Source organism: Mustela nigripes, chromosome 18 (genome assembly GCF_022355385.1).
Source record: "Mustela nigripes isolate SB6536 chromosome 18, MUSNIG.SB6536, whole genome shotgun sequence".
In the NCBI taxonomy this organism is placed as follows: domain Eukaryota; kingdom Metazoa; phylum Chordata; class Mammalia; order Carnivora; family Mustelidae; genus Mustela; species Mustela nigripes.
This window is the reverse complement of record NC_081574.1, coordinates 8,838,770-8,854,567: the sequence shown is the minus strand read 5'-3', so window position 1 is coordinate 8,854,567 and position 15,798 is coordinate 8,838,770. Positions and strand designations below refer to the sequence as shown.

The 15,798-nt window shown below is 36.5% G+C and overlaps 1 long non-coding RNA gene across 1 annotated transcript in view; it reads left to right on the top strand.

The window, feature by feature from the left end:
- The window catches only part of LOC132006524 (uncharacterized), a 194,454-nt gene extending 185,875 nt beyond the window's left edge, over nucleotides 1-8,579 (top strand). The window contains exon 3 of the long non-coding RNA XR_009401127.1: nucleotides 7,678-8,579. This is a non-coding gene — a long non-coding RNA (uncharacterized LOC132006524). The remainder of the gene's footprint in view (nucleotides 1-7,677) is intronic.
- The last annotated feature ends 7,219 nt before the right edge of the window (nucleotides 8,580-15,798 follow it).

Sequence of the window (15,798 nt, the reverse complement as noted above, 5' to 3'; positions counted from 1 at the left end):
AAACCTGCCCACTCTGGCATGTGTTCCCCCACACTGGCTCCTACCCCGCCATAATACCTGGTGAGGGATTTTGGCTGGGGCTGGTACCCCTCCCCAACTGGCTGCTGCAGAGCCGCACCAGGTGGATGGCCTTGACTGAGACCAGCACTGCCCCCAAAGGAGCTCCTCACACAGCACAAGCCAGCCCTTCCACCACCACACTCGCAGCAACTGCAGCCTGGCCTCAGTCAGCCATGCAAGGTGCCAGCCCTGCCCACTTGTGGCAATTGCAACTGGGCACTGCTCCGAGCTGGGCCAGGGACCAGCCACACCCACCAACGTACCTGCAGCTTCTGCAGCCCAGTCACGGCAGGAGGGCACAAACAGATCTCACAGGGGATCCCCTAGAGTGCTCAATTCTGGTGACCAAGAGGCCAACTTCTATATAACACCACTTCTATATAACACCTTCTATATAATACCACTCTGACAAGACCAAGACACATAGCTGATCGACTTAATATATGGAAACAAACTCAGAGTCATTCAAAATGAAGAAAGGGAGAAATTCTAAGAATCTAAGAAAAAAAAATAGAAAAAGAACAAAATGGATATAATAAACCTAAGTGATGAAGAGATAATAGTAATATAAAAACCAATTAGAGTTTAATATAATTGCTGAAATGAATACACCAGAGTGATTCAATAGCAGATCGTATGATGCAGAACAATGGATCAATGACCTAGAACACAGGAGAGTGGGAAATCCTCAATCAGAAAGCAAAAGAAAATAGGACTTTTAAAAATAAGGACAGAATAAGTGATCTCTGTGACAGCATGAAGCATACTTAAATTTGCATTATAAAGGTCAAAGGAGAGGAGACAGAGAAGGGCTAAAAGCATTTTGAAGAAATAATAGCTGAAAAATTCCCTAATCTGGGGAAGGATACAAACATCCAGTTTGTATCCTCTTTGGGTTCAAGATGAACCCAAAGAGGTCCACAGCAAGACACATAATTAAAATGTCAAAAATTCAAAATAAAGAGTCTCAAAAGCAGCAAGAGAAAAACAACTGGTTATGTACAAGGGCACGCCCATAAGGTTGTCAGCTGATTTTTCAGCCAAGAATTTTGCAGGCCCGAAGAGAGGGGTTTGATGCATTCAGAGTGCTGAAAGGCGAAAACAACGACCAAGAATACTCTACCTGCTTCTCACTCAGAGTTAAAGGGGAGCTGAAGAAGAATTTCCCAGAATAAGGAAAAATTAAAGGAGTTCATCACTGCAAAAACAGCCTTACAATAAATGTTAAAGGGGCTTCTTGAAGTAAGGCGGCGTGGAGAGGACATAACCACAAGTGAAAGAGTCATGAAAGAAGTACTATCACTGGTAAAAGCAAACACATAGTAAATGTTGTGGACCTGTCATTTCTAATGCTAGCATGAAGGCTAAAAGAAAAAGTAACAAAAAATCAATCACATAAATAATATTTTAAGGGATACACAAACTAAACAGATGTAAATGAGGACATCAAAAAACATAAAAGCTGGAGGAGGCAATAAAAATGTAGTGCTTTTAGAATGTGTTAAATCTTACGGGACCAACATTTAAACTGCTATATTTATAGGTGGTTATGTAAGGACCTTCCGACAACCACAACTCAAAACCCTGTAACAGATACAAAAAAAAAAAAGAAAGCGAGAGAGAGAAGGAAATCCAAACATGACAAAGAGTGATCGAATCACAACAGAAAACAAACAGAGAAGTGAAAAAGAACCAGAAAATAATGAGCCAAATGGCATGAAGTACATACCTATCAATAATTATTTTTGATGTTCATGGATTACAAGCTCCAGTCAAAAGACACAGTGCGACTGAATGGATTAAAAAAAAAAAAGGGGGGGGGGGGGGGCCCAGGTACATGTTGCCCTCAGGAGACTCACTTCAAACATAATAATACCCACACCAGAAAGTAAAGGGATGTACATAAGAGATTCTACGCAAATGTAAACAAAAAGAAAGCCAGAGTTGCAAAACTTACATCAGAGAAAATGGGCTATAATACAAAAACTCTAACAAAAGACAATGAAAAGAATTACATAATGAAAAAGAGCTCAGTCCAACAATAGGATATACAAATAGTAAGTATCAATTCACCAATCATAGGAACACTGAAATATATAAAGCAAATATTAACAAATATAAAGGGAGAAACTGATGGCAATCCAAAAATAGTAGGGGACTTTAAATCCCACCTACATCAATGGATACATCATCCAGAAAGAAAATCAGTAACAAAACAGTGGCCTTAAATGACACATTAGACCAGAGGGACTTAATAGATATACACATAATGTTCCATCTAAAAATAGTGGACTACTCGTTCTTTCTAAGTGTATATGGAGCATCCTCTTGGATAAATGACATACTAAACCAAAAAAATAAGTCTACATAAATGTAAAAGATGGATGTCATATCAAGCATCTTTTCAACCATAGTATTACGAAACTGTAAATTACAAAGCAAAAACTGAAAATAATAAAAATATGTGTAGGCTAAACAACCAATGAGTCAACAAAGAAATCCAATAAATATCAAAAATAGGGTACTAGGAGTGCAGATGTACACACAAAATTTTACATCTATGGGACGCAGCTAAAGCAATTTTAGAAAGAAGTTATAGTATTGCAGACCTACATGAAGAAATGAGAGAAAGTCTTAAACAGTGTAACTTTACACCAAAGAAACTAGAAGAACAGAATTAGCAGAAAAAAGGAAATAATAAAGTTCATAGCAGAAAGAAAAAGAGACTAAAAAATTAGGAAAGATCAGATGTGTATCTAAGAGGTAGGTACTTTGAAAAGATAAATAAAATCAGAAGTAAAAAAGAAGTTTCAAATGGCACATAGCAATACAGAGTACTATAAGAAACTACTGTGGACAATTAGACATCAACAAATTTGATAACCTAGAAGAAATGGATGAATTCCTAGAAATTTACAACCTTCCAAGACTGAAACAGGAAGAAATAATAAGCTTAACGGATCAGTAAGTAGTAGTGAAACTGAATCAGTAATTAACATCTTCCAAGAAACAAAAGTCTAGCATCAGAGGACTTCACAGGTAAATTCTACCAAACATATAAAGAAGAGTTATACTTCTCAAAAAAATTCCAATAAATAAAATAAATTTATAAAATAAAATAAAGAGGAAGGATTCCAAGCTCCTTCTATGAGGCTGGCATGATGCTGATAACAGAACCTAACAAAGACATTACATAAAAAGAAAATTACAGGCCAAGAGTCCTGATAAGTAGATATGCAAAAATTCTCATCAAGATAGTAGCAAACTCAGTTCAATAATACGTGAAAAGAATCATAGAGTATGATCAAGTAGGGTTTATTCCAAGGGTGCAACGACAGTTCATTATCCAAAATAATATACCATATTACCATAATGAAATAGCATATGATCATCTCAACAGACACAGAAAAAAACATCTGGCAAAATTCAACATCCATTTATGATAAAAACTATCAGGAAGGATACCTCAACATAAAAGAGACTATGTATGGCAAACACACAGCTAACATTGTACTCAGTAGTGAAAACCTGAAAACTTTTCCTCTAAAATAAAGAACAAGACAATGATGCCTACTTTCACCTTTATTCAACATAGTACTGGAAGTCCTAACCACAGTAATCAGGCAAGAAAAATAACATACAAAGTGGTGAGAAAGAAGTAAAACTTATTCTTTGCTCATGACATCGGACTAAAGAAAACCTTAAAGACTCCTGGAAGAAGAGAAACTATTAGAATAAATGGATTCAGTAAACTTTCAAATTATAAAATTAATATATAGAAATCTTGCATTTCTGTACAGTAAAAATAAACTAGCAGAAATGGAAATTTTAAAAACAATCCCATTTATACTTATAACAAAAAGTAAAATACCTAGGAATGAATTTAACCAGGGAAGTCAGAAAACTATAGGACATTGAGGAAAGAAATTGAAGAGGACACAAGTAAATGGATCTTACTGTGTTCATGGAGTGTAAGAAACACTGGTAAAATGTGTATACTATCCAGAGTAATTTCTGTCAAGATACCAATTGGTAATTTCACAGAACTAGAACAAATAATTGTAAGGTTTGTATGGAACCCAAATAGCCAAAAAAATCTTGAGAAAGAACAAATCTGGAAGTATCACATTTCCTGATGTCAAACTATACTCTAAAGGTAAATAATCAACATGGCATAGTAGTGACACAAAAACAGACGCACAGGTCAAAGGAACAGCATAGAGATCCCAGAAATTAACCCATACTTACATGTTCAGCTAATCTACAACAAATGAGGCAAGAATGTGTAATGGGGAAAATACAGTCTCTTAAATGATCGATCTTGGGGCAAGTGACATGTACATATAAGAAGGAAAAACTGAACCACTTTCTTACACCATATAGAAAAATATACTCAAAAGACTTAAATGTAAGACCTGAAACCTTGAAACTCGTATAAGGTTTAGGCTCTTTTACATGTCTAAGCATTATTTTGGATCTGTCTCCTTAGGCAAGGGCAACAAAAGCAAAAACAAAAGAAATGGGACCACATCAAACTAAAAGCTTTGGAGAGCAGAGGTAACTGTAAACAAAATAAAAAGGCAATCTACTGAATGTGAAAAGATACTTGGAAATGATGTATCTAATAAGGTGATGATATCTCAATATATAAAGATCACAACTCAACAATAACAAAAAGAAACAACTCAATTAAATATTGGGCAGAAAACATAAACAGAGATTTTTCCAAAAAAGACACACTGGTGGTGAATCGCCATAATCATCTGGGAAACCTAAATCAATACCACAATGAAATGGTGCTTTACACTTGTGAGAATGGATATTACCAAAATTATAAGAAATAACATTAATTGATGAGGATGTGGAGAAAAGATAACCCTCATGCAATTGGTGGAAAAGTAAATTGGTGCAACCACTGTGAAAAACAGTCTGGAATTTTTTTTCCACAAATTAAAAATACAACTATCATACCATCCAGTAATTCCACTTCTGGGTATTTATCTAAACAAAATGAAAATACTACTTCAAAAAGACACATGCACTCCATTCATCATGGCACTGTGTACAATGACCAAGAAATGGAAGCAGCCTAACTGTGTACTGATAGATTAATGAAGTCCGTATGGTAATATATACAGTGAAATATTAGCCATGAATTCCAACAAGAGTGGAATCTGGTTATTCGCAACAGGATGGACAGACCTAGAAGGTATAATGCTAAGAGAAGTTACACAGAAAAATACTGTATGATTTCACTTAGATGTGGAACAAAAAAACAAATGAACAAAACAAAACAAAAACAGACTCATAAATACAAAGAACAAAATGGTGGTTACCAGAGAGGAAAGAGTTTGAGGTGATGAGTAAAGGTGATTAAGACATTCATTTCATAATTTATATGAACATTAAATTATACCGTAACCTGAAACTCACATTTCATGTCAACTATACCTCAATAAAATATAAAAACATTTTAAAAACTTAAAATTAGTGCAGAGGTATATAAATACTAAATATCTGTAAATCATATCTTGTCCTTCGGGGTTTTTTTTTATATGTAATATATCCTGGAAATTGATTCACTATAGCACATACATGCCTACTCATTATTTAATTAATGGCTCCATGGTGCAGGTGTGCTACAACTGACTTAGATTAGATATGAGTGACTAAGTCAGTTGTCTTAGATATAACTTTCAATCTTTTGCTACTGCAAACAATAAATTGAAAGTTATAATGCTTTTACTAAATCAATACAATACACGTTAATATATAATAATGCTGATATTAATTTTAACCTAAAAAGTTAAAAAGCAATAGTGACGTAGATGGCTAAAATCAATAGTGAGTCAAATGGCTAAAATCAAAAACACAAAATGTGTTAGCAAGGATGTGAAAAAAAGGGAAAACCCCCATGAAGTGTTATTGGGAATGCAAACCGGTATAGCCACTGTGCAAAATAGTATTGATTCCTCAGAAATTTAAAACTAAAATTACCATATGATCTAGTCATTCCACTACTGGGTATTTACCCAAAGAAGACAAAAACACTAATTCAAAAAGAAACATATTTATTGCAGCATTATGTGCAATAGTCAAGATGCAGGAGCAGCCCAAGTGTCCACCCATAAGTGAACCAGATAATGAAGATGTGGGATAGGGTAATCTAGGTAAAAAAAAAAATAATAATAATAATAATGAGGGCAAAAAAAGACAAATACTGTGATTTTACTCACATGAGGAATTTAGGAAACAAAAGAAATGAACAAAAAAAGAGACAAAAGCTGAAATACATAAAGTACTTGTCTGGACGAACACTCAGAAATACATGGAATTGTTGAATCACTGTGCTTATCCCTGAAACTGCTACAATGCTGTATGTTGGTTATACTTCAAAAAGAAAAAAAAAAAATTAGAAAAGGTTAAAAGAGGCAATCGGCAGTTGCAAAATCAGCCTCTCTGGATAACCTTCTATATTCGTAAGAGAAATACGATGACACTATATCTGAAATACCAACATTTTTAGTAAAAGACACAAGAGAATCCACTATTTGGAGAAACTAGAAACTGTGACGAGGTGACACAAGCCATTTATTTTGATAATTCAGGTTGCCCATGATTTGGCATTTTCTGTAGGTAGTATTTCTGATGACCGGTCTGCGGACTGAACCGTCTAGTGAGCATTCCCGGTGTTTAAACTCTTTAATGATCAATTTGAAAACTTCCAGATTTGTCTCACTTTAGTGCTAAATTAGATACTGGAAATTGGCCAGCACCTCAAACATATATTCTCCCGTAATTATTAGACTGCATATGTCAAGTTGTAAAGTTTCTGCCTTTGTTACTGATTGAGAATATTTTACTCTCTGCTGGGTGATATCATGAGTATGACAGGAGTTTGGTGGAGGGATTGCTAGGATATGTTAATAATGGATATTACCTGAAATCTCTGAGTCCTAAAGTAAACATCACACTGATTTAGACCCTTCTTCTATGTCTTTTGGTATATCTGGCACTATCTTCCTTAATATGTTGCTTATTTTTAAGGAAACATGTTCTTAGAGTCAGTTCAGTTTCTGAGAATCTTTTTCCTCAAGTGCTGTTTCTATGTTATGATTTTTTAATACCTTGGGTACACTAATTCAGCATACACACACACACACAGAGAAGGCCTGTGTATCTAGGTGTAGTTCACCAATTAGGAAAAGCATCCATTTGAACCTGGATTGGAACACTCTCTCTCTCTCTCTCTCTCTCTTTCTCTCATGGTCCTCAGTCTCCTTCCCCTCTATAACAGAATGAGAATAAAAACCAGTATTTCAGAAACTTAATCTCACATGAATAGAATATTGGAGAAATAATGGTTTTTTTCCGAGTGAAAACTGAGGTATAAATGGCATCATCAAAAACCGATGGGGGAAAGGGGCCCGGCCAACTTAACGGCCCAGCTGGAAACAGACACTCTCTCCTCTCTTGGTGACATGACTGACTTTCATGACTTCTAGATCTCCTCCTGCCCCCATGTAACAAATTTCTTTGAAACATGTTCAGTGTACCACATACAGGGCCAAAGTCTTAAACCACTTTAATGAGTAACATATATTCTCTGTTTTCAAGGACTTCATTCTTCCAGAGGGAAAATGAAGAGGTGGGCAGTAGCGAGTGAAATGCATTACAGAAGGAGAAAAAAGAAAGAAGGACAAGGACTGAGGTCTGTAGGAGCCTCAAGTCTACGAGGGATGAAGAGATGCGGGCCGACCAAGTGATACCTAAAGGGGTTCTACTCGAGTTGCCGGTTTCTCTTCTGTTTCAGAAAACAGTGACTCTCCAGGGTGGACTTGTTCCTCATTTCCCATGTTACTAATATGCACAACTCTACAGAGGTTCTTCGAAAAACAGCCACGGAGCAGGTACATTCTCCCCAGAAATCAAATTATTCTAGTTGATTCAGTTGTAGAAAAACTCAACCAACAGAACTTGGAAGAGTCGTGCAGCCTGGTTTAGGGGAAAGGTATGTCCCGTGATAGTCTTGTGGGATGAGATTCTACCAGAAAAAGAGTTCACCTTTTATGATATAACCTTATACATAACCTTATCACTTTGTATCACCTTGTATGATATAAACATATCACCATATAATCCAACATGAAGGACTTCTCAATTTCTTCAGAAAATAAATACTTTCTTCCTTTTTTGTCTGCATTTTGACATTTATCCCAGGCTACTTTTCCAGCAGCAATTCACTATTTTCCTAGTGATATAATTTAATTTTTAATTATTTTTGTTTTTACAGTCAGTTTAAGAATCTACAATTCTTTTACAGTCAGTTTAAGAACCTATAATTCTTTTTTTTAAAAGATGTCGAGAGAGAGAGTGTGAGCACAGGCAGACAGAATGGCCGGCAGAGGCAGAGGGAGAAGCAGGCCCCCTGCGGAGCAAGGAGCCCGATGTGGGACTCGATCCTAGGACCTGGGATCATGACCTGAGCCAAAGGCAGCCGCTTAACCAAGTGAGCCACCCAGGCATCCCAAGAACCTATAATTCTTAATTTTCAAATAACTCACGTAAATCATTTTGTAAGACTAGATTCAAAACATTTCTGAGTATTCCCATCACTCTCCTCAAATAAAATAATAGTCATAAAATGTCTAATGGTCTGCCTTCTTTTGGCCCTCGCAAAGTTTGAAATTTTCAATTCTGAGCCTTCAACAATAAAAATAAGTATATTAATATATAGGAAAGCTAGGGTACCAAGCGCTTTCTCCATTCTGTTTTTCCTCTGTGGTTTTCTCATTGGAGAGAAAAAAATGCAGTCTATCCAGAATCAACACCCAGAAGGTCTGCCATTATTTGTGGACATGGAGGGAGCAGAGAAGCATGAGTTACCCAGTAAGCCCTTTCCCAACTTCGTCCAAACAAGGCAACAGACACTCTGTTCAGATCTCATGCTGTATTTTTTTTTTTTTTGGGAATATACTTCAGGCCATGATCTTTTGAAACTTTGTTAATTTTTTTAACCCCCCCCCCATCTTGTAGCACTAAAGTGCTGCATTAGTGCTCCTCAATGAAGGAAGGCTGTGATGTGTCCTCTGAAGAAAATACAGTTGACCCCTGAACAACAGGGGGTCAAATATGTTGACCCCCTGCACAGTCAAAAATCCATGTATAAGTTATGACTCACCTAAAATATACCTAGAACCCTTACTGATAATATAAATAGTTGGCTAACACATATTTTGTATGTGATACATATTATATACTGTGTTCTCTACAGTGAAGTAAGCTCAAGAGAAGAAAATGTTACTAAGAACACCACGAGGAAAGGAGAATACATTTACAGTCCTGTACTGTGTTTATCAAAAAAAAAATTAAGTGGACCTACATAGTTCCAAACCATAATGTTCAAGAGTCAATGTACACTGGTTAGACAAGCTCTGTTCAGGAATAAATTAACAAATTAACAAATTATATAAGATTTCTAAACAGAAAAACACATGAAACGAGGTCATGTATTGTTAAGTTGATGAAAATGTGACCAGAGGCTCACAGGAACCTAACTGTGTATGTCCCCTAAGAGCAATGGTTCAGTATTCACAACTTCAGTGTTCACAGACACTTTGTAGAACATAACTACTTCATATAATGAGAACTGCCTTTGTGCATATATTCGAGACTTTAAGTTCTATAAAATTATCAAAATAATAAAGAGGGATAAAATTAGAACACATTTTCTAAATATGTTGTATACCCTATGCTCTGCACAAAGCATAAAACAAATGCAAATTCATTTGATCTACACCACACAATTATGTAAACAAATAATCATGGATGCCAGATAACTTAAAGACCATGTAGCTTGTAGGTGACACAGGAGATCAGGCATTTCTTTGTCTTCAGAGACTTTTTATGACAGCAGGCTAACAAACCAATTTCTAAATTCAGCACTGCTATATTCCTAAGAGCGACTCACAGATTTTTGTGTGAAATTCAAACTCAGTGCTCTTCCTATCTCCTCCCTAAATGACCCTGTACATCATTTTTCATAATAACTAAAAAAAAAAAAAAAAAAAAAGTCTACCTGTTTTACCATATTATTTTTGGATTGAAATCCTGATTAAATAATCTTCTCATTCCATATTCTGATCCCTAACTTTTCAATTCTTAATACCAGTTTTTAAGTTATTTTTCCTATTTTCTTATTCAAAAATCAAATTCTGCAGCTGCTTATAATTCCTCTGCAGGTGCCACTGATAATTATTCCCTATGGGTTTCTAGTACAATTCCACCAGGCTCATTTATCACATACAATTACATCTATTCTACTTTTTAAATGTTTTTTGTTTTGTTTTGTTTCTGGTAGACTTACAAGAAACACCATTATATCAATTTTCAACTAACATCTGTGGATAAAAAGCAGTATAATACAAAAGACATGTCTTCAGGGTGCAGCTCAACATTGTGTTTCTTTCTTCACTGCTTAAATAGCACTACACTCATTTTATTGTCTTGAAATTTTGGAGGAAGAAAGAAAGAAACAGAGCTTATTTTACCATGATAAAACTTGATAGAGTATGGTTTGCTATTAAGGACTTAAGGTTGGCAAGAGAGAAACTAAAGAACAGTGATTTCTTGTACAAAGTTCTTACAATAAAAAGCAGCTGGAGTTAGCTCTTTTTAAGTATAGAAATAGGCAAGAGAAGAAACCCCTTCATAAACTTCCAGTGACTCTAGGGCTTGCTCTGTGTTTGTATACTGTTTTTGAGGATGATGGATAATGACACATAGGAAGAGATTCATGAGTATTTATGTCAGGTCTGCTGTTAAACGTCAAAAAACAAACTACTTCAGCTTCATATGCTTATATGGAAATTTTTCTGTATAAATTGCTTTACGAGCCTTGTTTTTTTGGGTGTTTTTTTTGTTTGTTTTTTTGTTTTTTGTTTTTTTTTTTTAATCCCAAGATAGCATATACCATTTTAAATTGGTCAGAGAAGAATACTGGTTGAAAATGTAACTGATTGTAAGAATTCATTCTGATTACAGATTGACAATGTAGTTTTATGAGTTGCTCAGTTGAATCAGCAGGAGAAATTGTGCATCAAGATATCCTGAGAACTGAGAATCAGGATTAGAAAGAGAACCCCTTTTACAGCAGAATGATAAAAATTGAGAGATGTTGGCATAAAAGGCTAATACAATTGTTCTGTATGTGTAAATTCAAAATCAAAGGGTGAATGTGAAAAGTTCTGTTGCCATGTTGGAAAAATTATTTTAGAGCAATTCTGAAGAGCCAAAAGGAAAATGGAATTTAGGACTTTCAAAATTAAGACAGGTGTATCAAGCTGACGTCATTATAGAAAGAATATAAGTGTTTCCAATTAACTGGAAAAGATGGAGAGCTAGAAGCAATTTGTGTAAGTTAGTTTATAAGAGACGTTTTGGAAAATACAGGATGTATTTGTGAAGGTTCTTGAGGTGCATGGGTGAAGGGCAGAAATATAAAGGAGTAGGAAACAACCCACACCCAACACTGTGATGCAGAGTTTGAGACCAGTGGAGAGAGGCTACAGGAAGAAGCGGAAGAAATTGTTATAATGAACTTCCTTGGGAGGGCACCAAAAAATGACACAACGCTCTGAATCTGACGTGACAGAGTATGACAGACTGTAACAAGTGGTATTTTGCTACTTATGGATAATTTAGAGGATGCATTTATTTCCAGAAATTCTGGTAGAACTTCTAGACACCATCCTTATTAAATAATTGGTATACCCATGTTAATCACATTATTAGTAAGAGTGAGAGGGAGCACTTGAGCAGATGTGAAGGGAGCATCATTGAGGGTGGCAAGCCTGAAGAAGAGAATATTGCTGGCAATCTGTTTCAGCAATTCATGGCACAGTTCCTGTGGACAGTCCAAACTTTGGTGGGGAGAACTGGGGTAAGAGAACTAGCATACTTAGGTGTCTTTCTGCTCAAGAGAGTTGCCAGGTATTTGAGGAATTATTGAAGTTTCCCTTTGATAAGACTGTAATTAATGAGAACAACTGATCAAACACAGTTGCCAGAACTCAAGGAAAGATTAAGCAAAAGCGTATGTGGCTTGGAGGGACAGTTTTCAAAATTACATATCACAGGTAGCATCTAAAGCTCCAGGAATTAAAATAATTTCCCTATGATGATCTAATCTACATTTGTAAGTTCCACCACTCTAACTACCAGTAAAAACTGTGCTGACACAGGTGAAAACCTAGACAGCTCAGAGGTCAACTTGTCTATCATATTTCAAAAAGACTATAGCAACTTATTTTACTTCATTCTTGATTTAACTTTGTGTCTATTTTATTTTTCTCCAAATTCCTAATTATTTTTATCTTAATCATCGCATGTATTTTTCTGTCTCCTCAAATAACTCTATAATGCAGAATAACGTACAAACATATTTTAATTCTTCTTGTGTATTTTCAAGTTCACACTCCTCTAACAGAATGTAATATGCTAATGATGCTTGGTTATATTTTAACAAGGCAAGAGTCCTAATGATTTTCTGCACCACGGCATTGAAGTACTATAATTAGGTACTATACCTAATTACAACTCTGCATTGCCACCTGGTAGCAACTTCCAGGAATGTTAGTCCATGTCCATAAGGTGATTTATATACTCAATCAGGTAGCAAAAGCCACATCCACTACTTAGCACACTGTAGCTGTTTTGATGCATAAATGGTTGCCACAAAGCAAAACCAACTAACCACTGAAAAGGGGGACATTAAATTTAACCTATTGAACACTATCCAGAGTCATTTTGAAAAGAAAGGCTGTAGCCCACTACTGTATTTTCAGCTTCTAATATACATGGAATGAAACATTTTGTATGAAGTATAATTAAAACTGTTTTCAATTTTAATAGCAATAACATTTCTCAAAATTGCTGTGATAATTCATCAAAAAGAAAACAAAAATTTTTTACCAAAGGATATTTTTGCTTCCAGTTAAAAGGTAGACATTTTGGATATACATCACTCCTAAAGTAATTAGAGTATCCTGGATAAGCTATGAAATTATAATTTTTAAAACCATCAGAGATTTTAGATGCAAAGTGATCTGGGTAAGTTGAAACCAGAAATAAACAAGATGCATCACTGGCTTCAGTCACTGAGGAATAGTGGAAAAAGGGACAAATCAGCCACAAATTGGGATAAGGAGAAACCATACACACTTAGAGTAAAATTTCAGTGGCTGCATGTGGGTTGTATAACGAATGAGAACCCAAAATGGAAAGAGGGAAAGTCTGCCTCTACCCACCAGTTTTGTCCCACAGGGTCTCTACTATACCTGTGAGATAAAGTGGAGATAGAGAAGAACTGGATGGAACCACAGCAGGCCACATCTCAAAGGCACAAAGCATCTTCCTGAATGCACTAACTGCGAGGGGAGAACATTAAGGGGAACCCAATCCCCTGCATGTGAGCCAGGCCTCCACCTCCAGTGGAGGTGGAAAAAGAGCCTTCACCTGAAGGCTGGGGCAGAACACTCACATTAGAGAGCAAAGAGAAATACTTAGTGATCCAAAAAGCTGGGAAGTGTGCTCTAAGCACAGAGAAAACAACCATCATTTGGAAAACTGGCCACTGGTCTCTAACACATAGAGAGATCTCCAGAGCCTTGTCAATACTCAGGTCCTAAGGCTGACTTTAAAGAAAAAAAGTTTAGATCCTGTCCTGAAAATAGTCAAATCTAGTGGTGAAAAAAATGACTCTAGCTAAAGCCAATGAAGTTTAATAATAGCCCAACTATTGATTGGATTGACTTAGCTCCTCCAGTAGTGATCTGACATTTTCTTATCTTGGATAAATATCATTTACTTTTGTCCCTACCATTCACTCACATATACAGTGGCAGGAATGAAGTCAACAATTATGAAACATAAAGAAGCAAGGAATACGATTCATATTCAAAGGGGAGGGGAGGGACAATGAGAGGGAATCCTCACATGGCCTGGAAGTAGGACCTGGAAGGTCTCAGAGTGTGAGAGGACGGCAGGGTAGGAAAACCCTAAGCCTGCCTCATCCCACGGATATAGCTGGGTTATCCTCACATCGGTGTAAATAACCTCAAGTAGTAAAATGACCTGAAAACTGGCAGAAGAAACTCGACAATTAAAGGTAAAGAAGAGGCCACAGACAAGAAGGTAAGAAGAAAGGTGGAGGTCAGGTTTGGGAGCAAAATGGACTGTGGCCCTCCGGAGTGGGGAGGAAGGTGGGGCCACAGAGAAGGGTGAGAATCAGAGTATCACACTGGAAGCCCGCAGGGAGTTAGACAAATTCCCTAACATTTGGCTTTGAAAGAGAGACAGGCTGAATTTCATGAGTTCTTACAACCAGTGGGACTTAAAGCCTGGAATTTAAAAACAACAACAACAACAACACAGAGGACTCCACTTAAGGAGAGCCCAGAGGGCATTAAGAAGCTGAGTTCTGCTCTTAAGAAAGCAGAAAGACAAGTAGCCATGGTAGATACTGCATGGAAGGAGCAGTTTGGAAAATGCTCAGGGCACGTGGGAGGGAGAGTGATTTATTCATCTCAGAGCCTATCCTGGGGAGGCAGGGGATTATACACAATACCGCCACGAACAAAGGGCCTCCCACCCCCACCCCTCTGCAAAAACACAGCCACCTGTGGAAAAGAGCGTATCGCCCACATGCGCTACCTAACTCGCTTAGACGAAGCCTCACCCCCATGTTCTTTGGCAGATCTTCACTTTATAGCCTTGTTTGCCTCCAATCCACTATTATGAGTTCCCTCCCACAGAAAATAGGTGCAGACTTCACCAGCACCATGGTTCCCAACCCACGGCTTCTGTGGGGCCTCGGTTCTTACGGCAGTGGCAGCAGTTCTCATTTTTCAAGCAAACCAATGCACACTTTGTTGAAATGCACCCTACCCAGCCAGGGACCAAACACTGCCGACTATAGGCAAGAGGAATATGTCCCAAATTAAAGAACAGGACCAAACCAGAGCAAGTAACCTACGTGAAACAGATCCAAATAATATGCCTGATAGAGAATTTTAAGTAATGATCATAAAGATACTCACTGGATTTAAGAAAAAAATGGAGGACAACATGAAACCCTTAACAAAGAGATAAAAAAGAACCAATCACAGTTGAAGAACACAATAAATAAAATTAAAAATACATTTGATGGAATAAATAGCTCACTAGAGGAAACAAAAGAATGGATTAATGGCCTGGAACACTACATAATGGAAAGTAACTAAGTCAAGCAAATGAGAATAAAAAATTATGCAAATTGAAAATAGTCTTAGGAAACTCAGTGACTTCATCAAGTATAATTACACTGGTATTATAGGGATCTGAGATGCAAAAGGGAGAAAAGGAGGCAGAAAATTTAGTTGAAGAAATAATAGCTGCAAACTTCCCTAATCTGGGAGAGGAAACAGATATCCAGATCCAGGAAGTATAAAGATTCCTCAACAAAATGAACCTAAGGAGATCCACATCAAGACATACAGTAATTAAAACTGGAAAAAAAAAAAAAAAAAACCTAGTGATAAATTAAAAAAAAAATGTAAAAGCAACAAAAGATAGTAAGATGATCTTTAGTAAGATAGTAAGATAAAAGATAGTAAGATGATCTTTAGATTCCTCAAAAAAATGAACCTAAGGAGATCCACATCAAGACATACAGTAATTAAAACTGAAAAAAAAAAATTT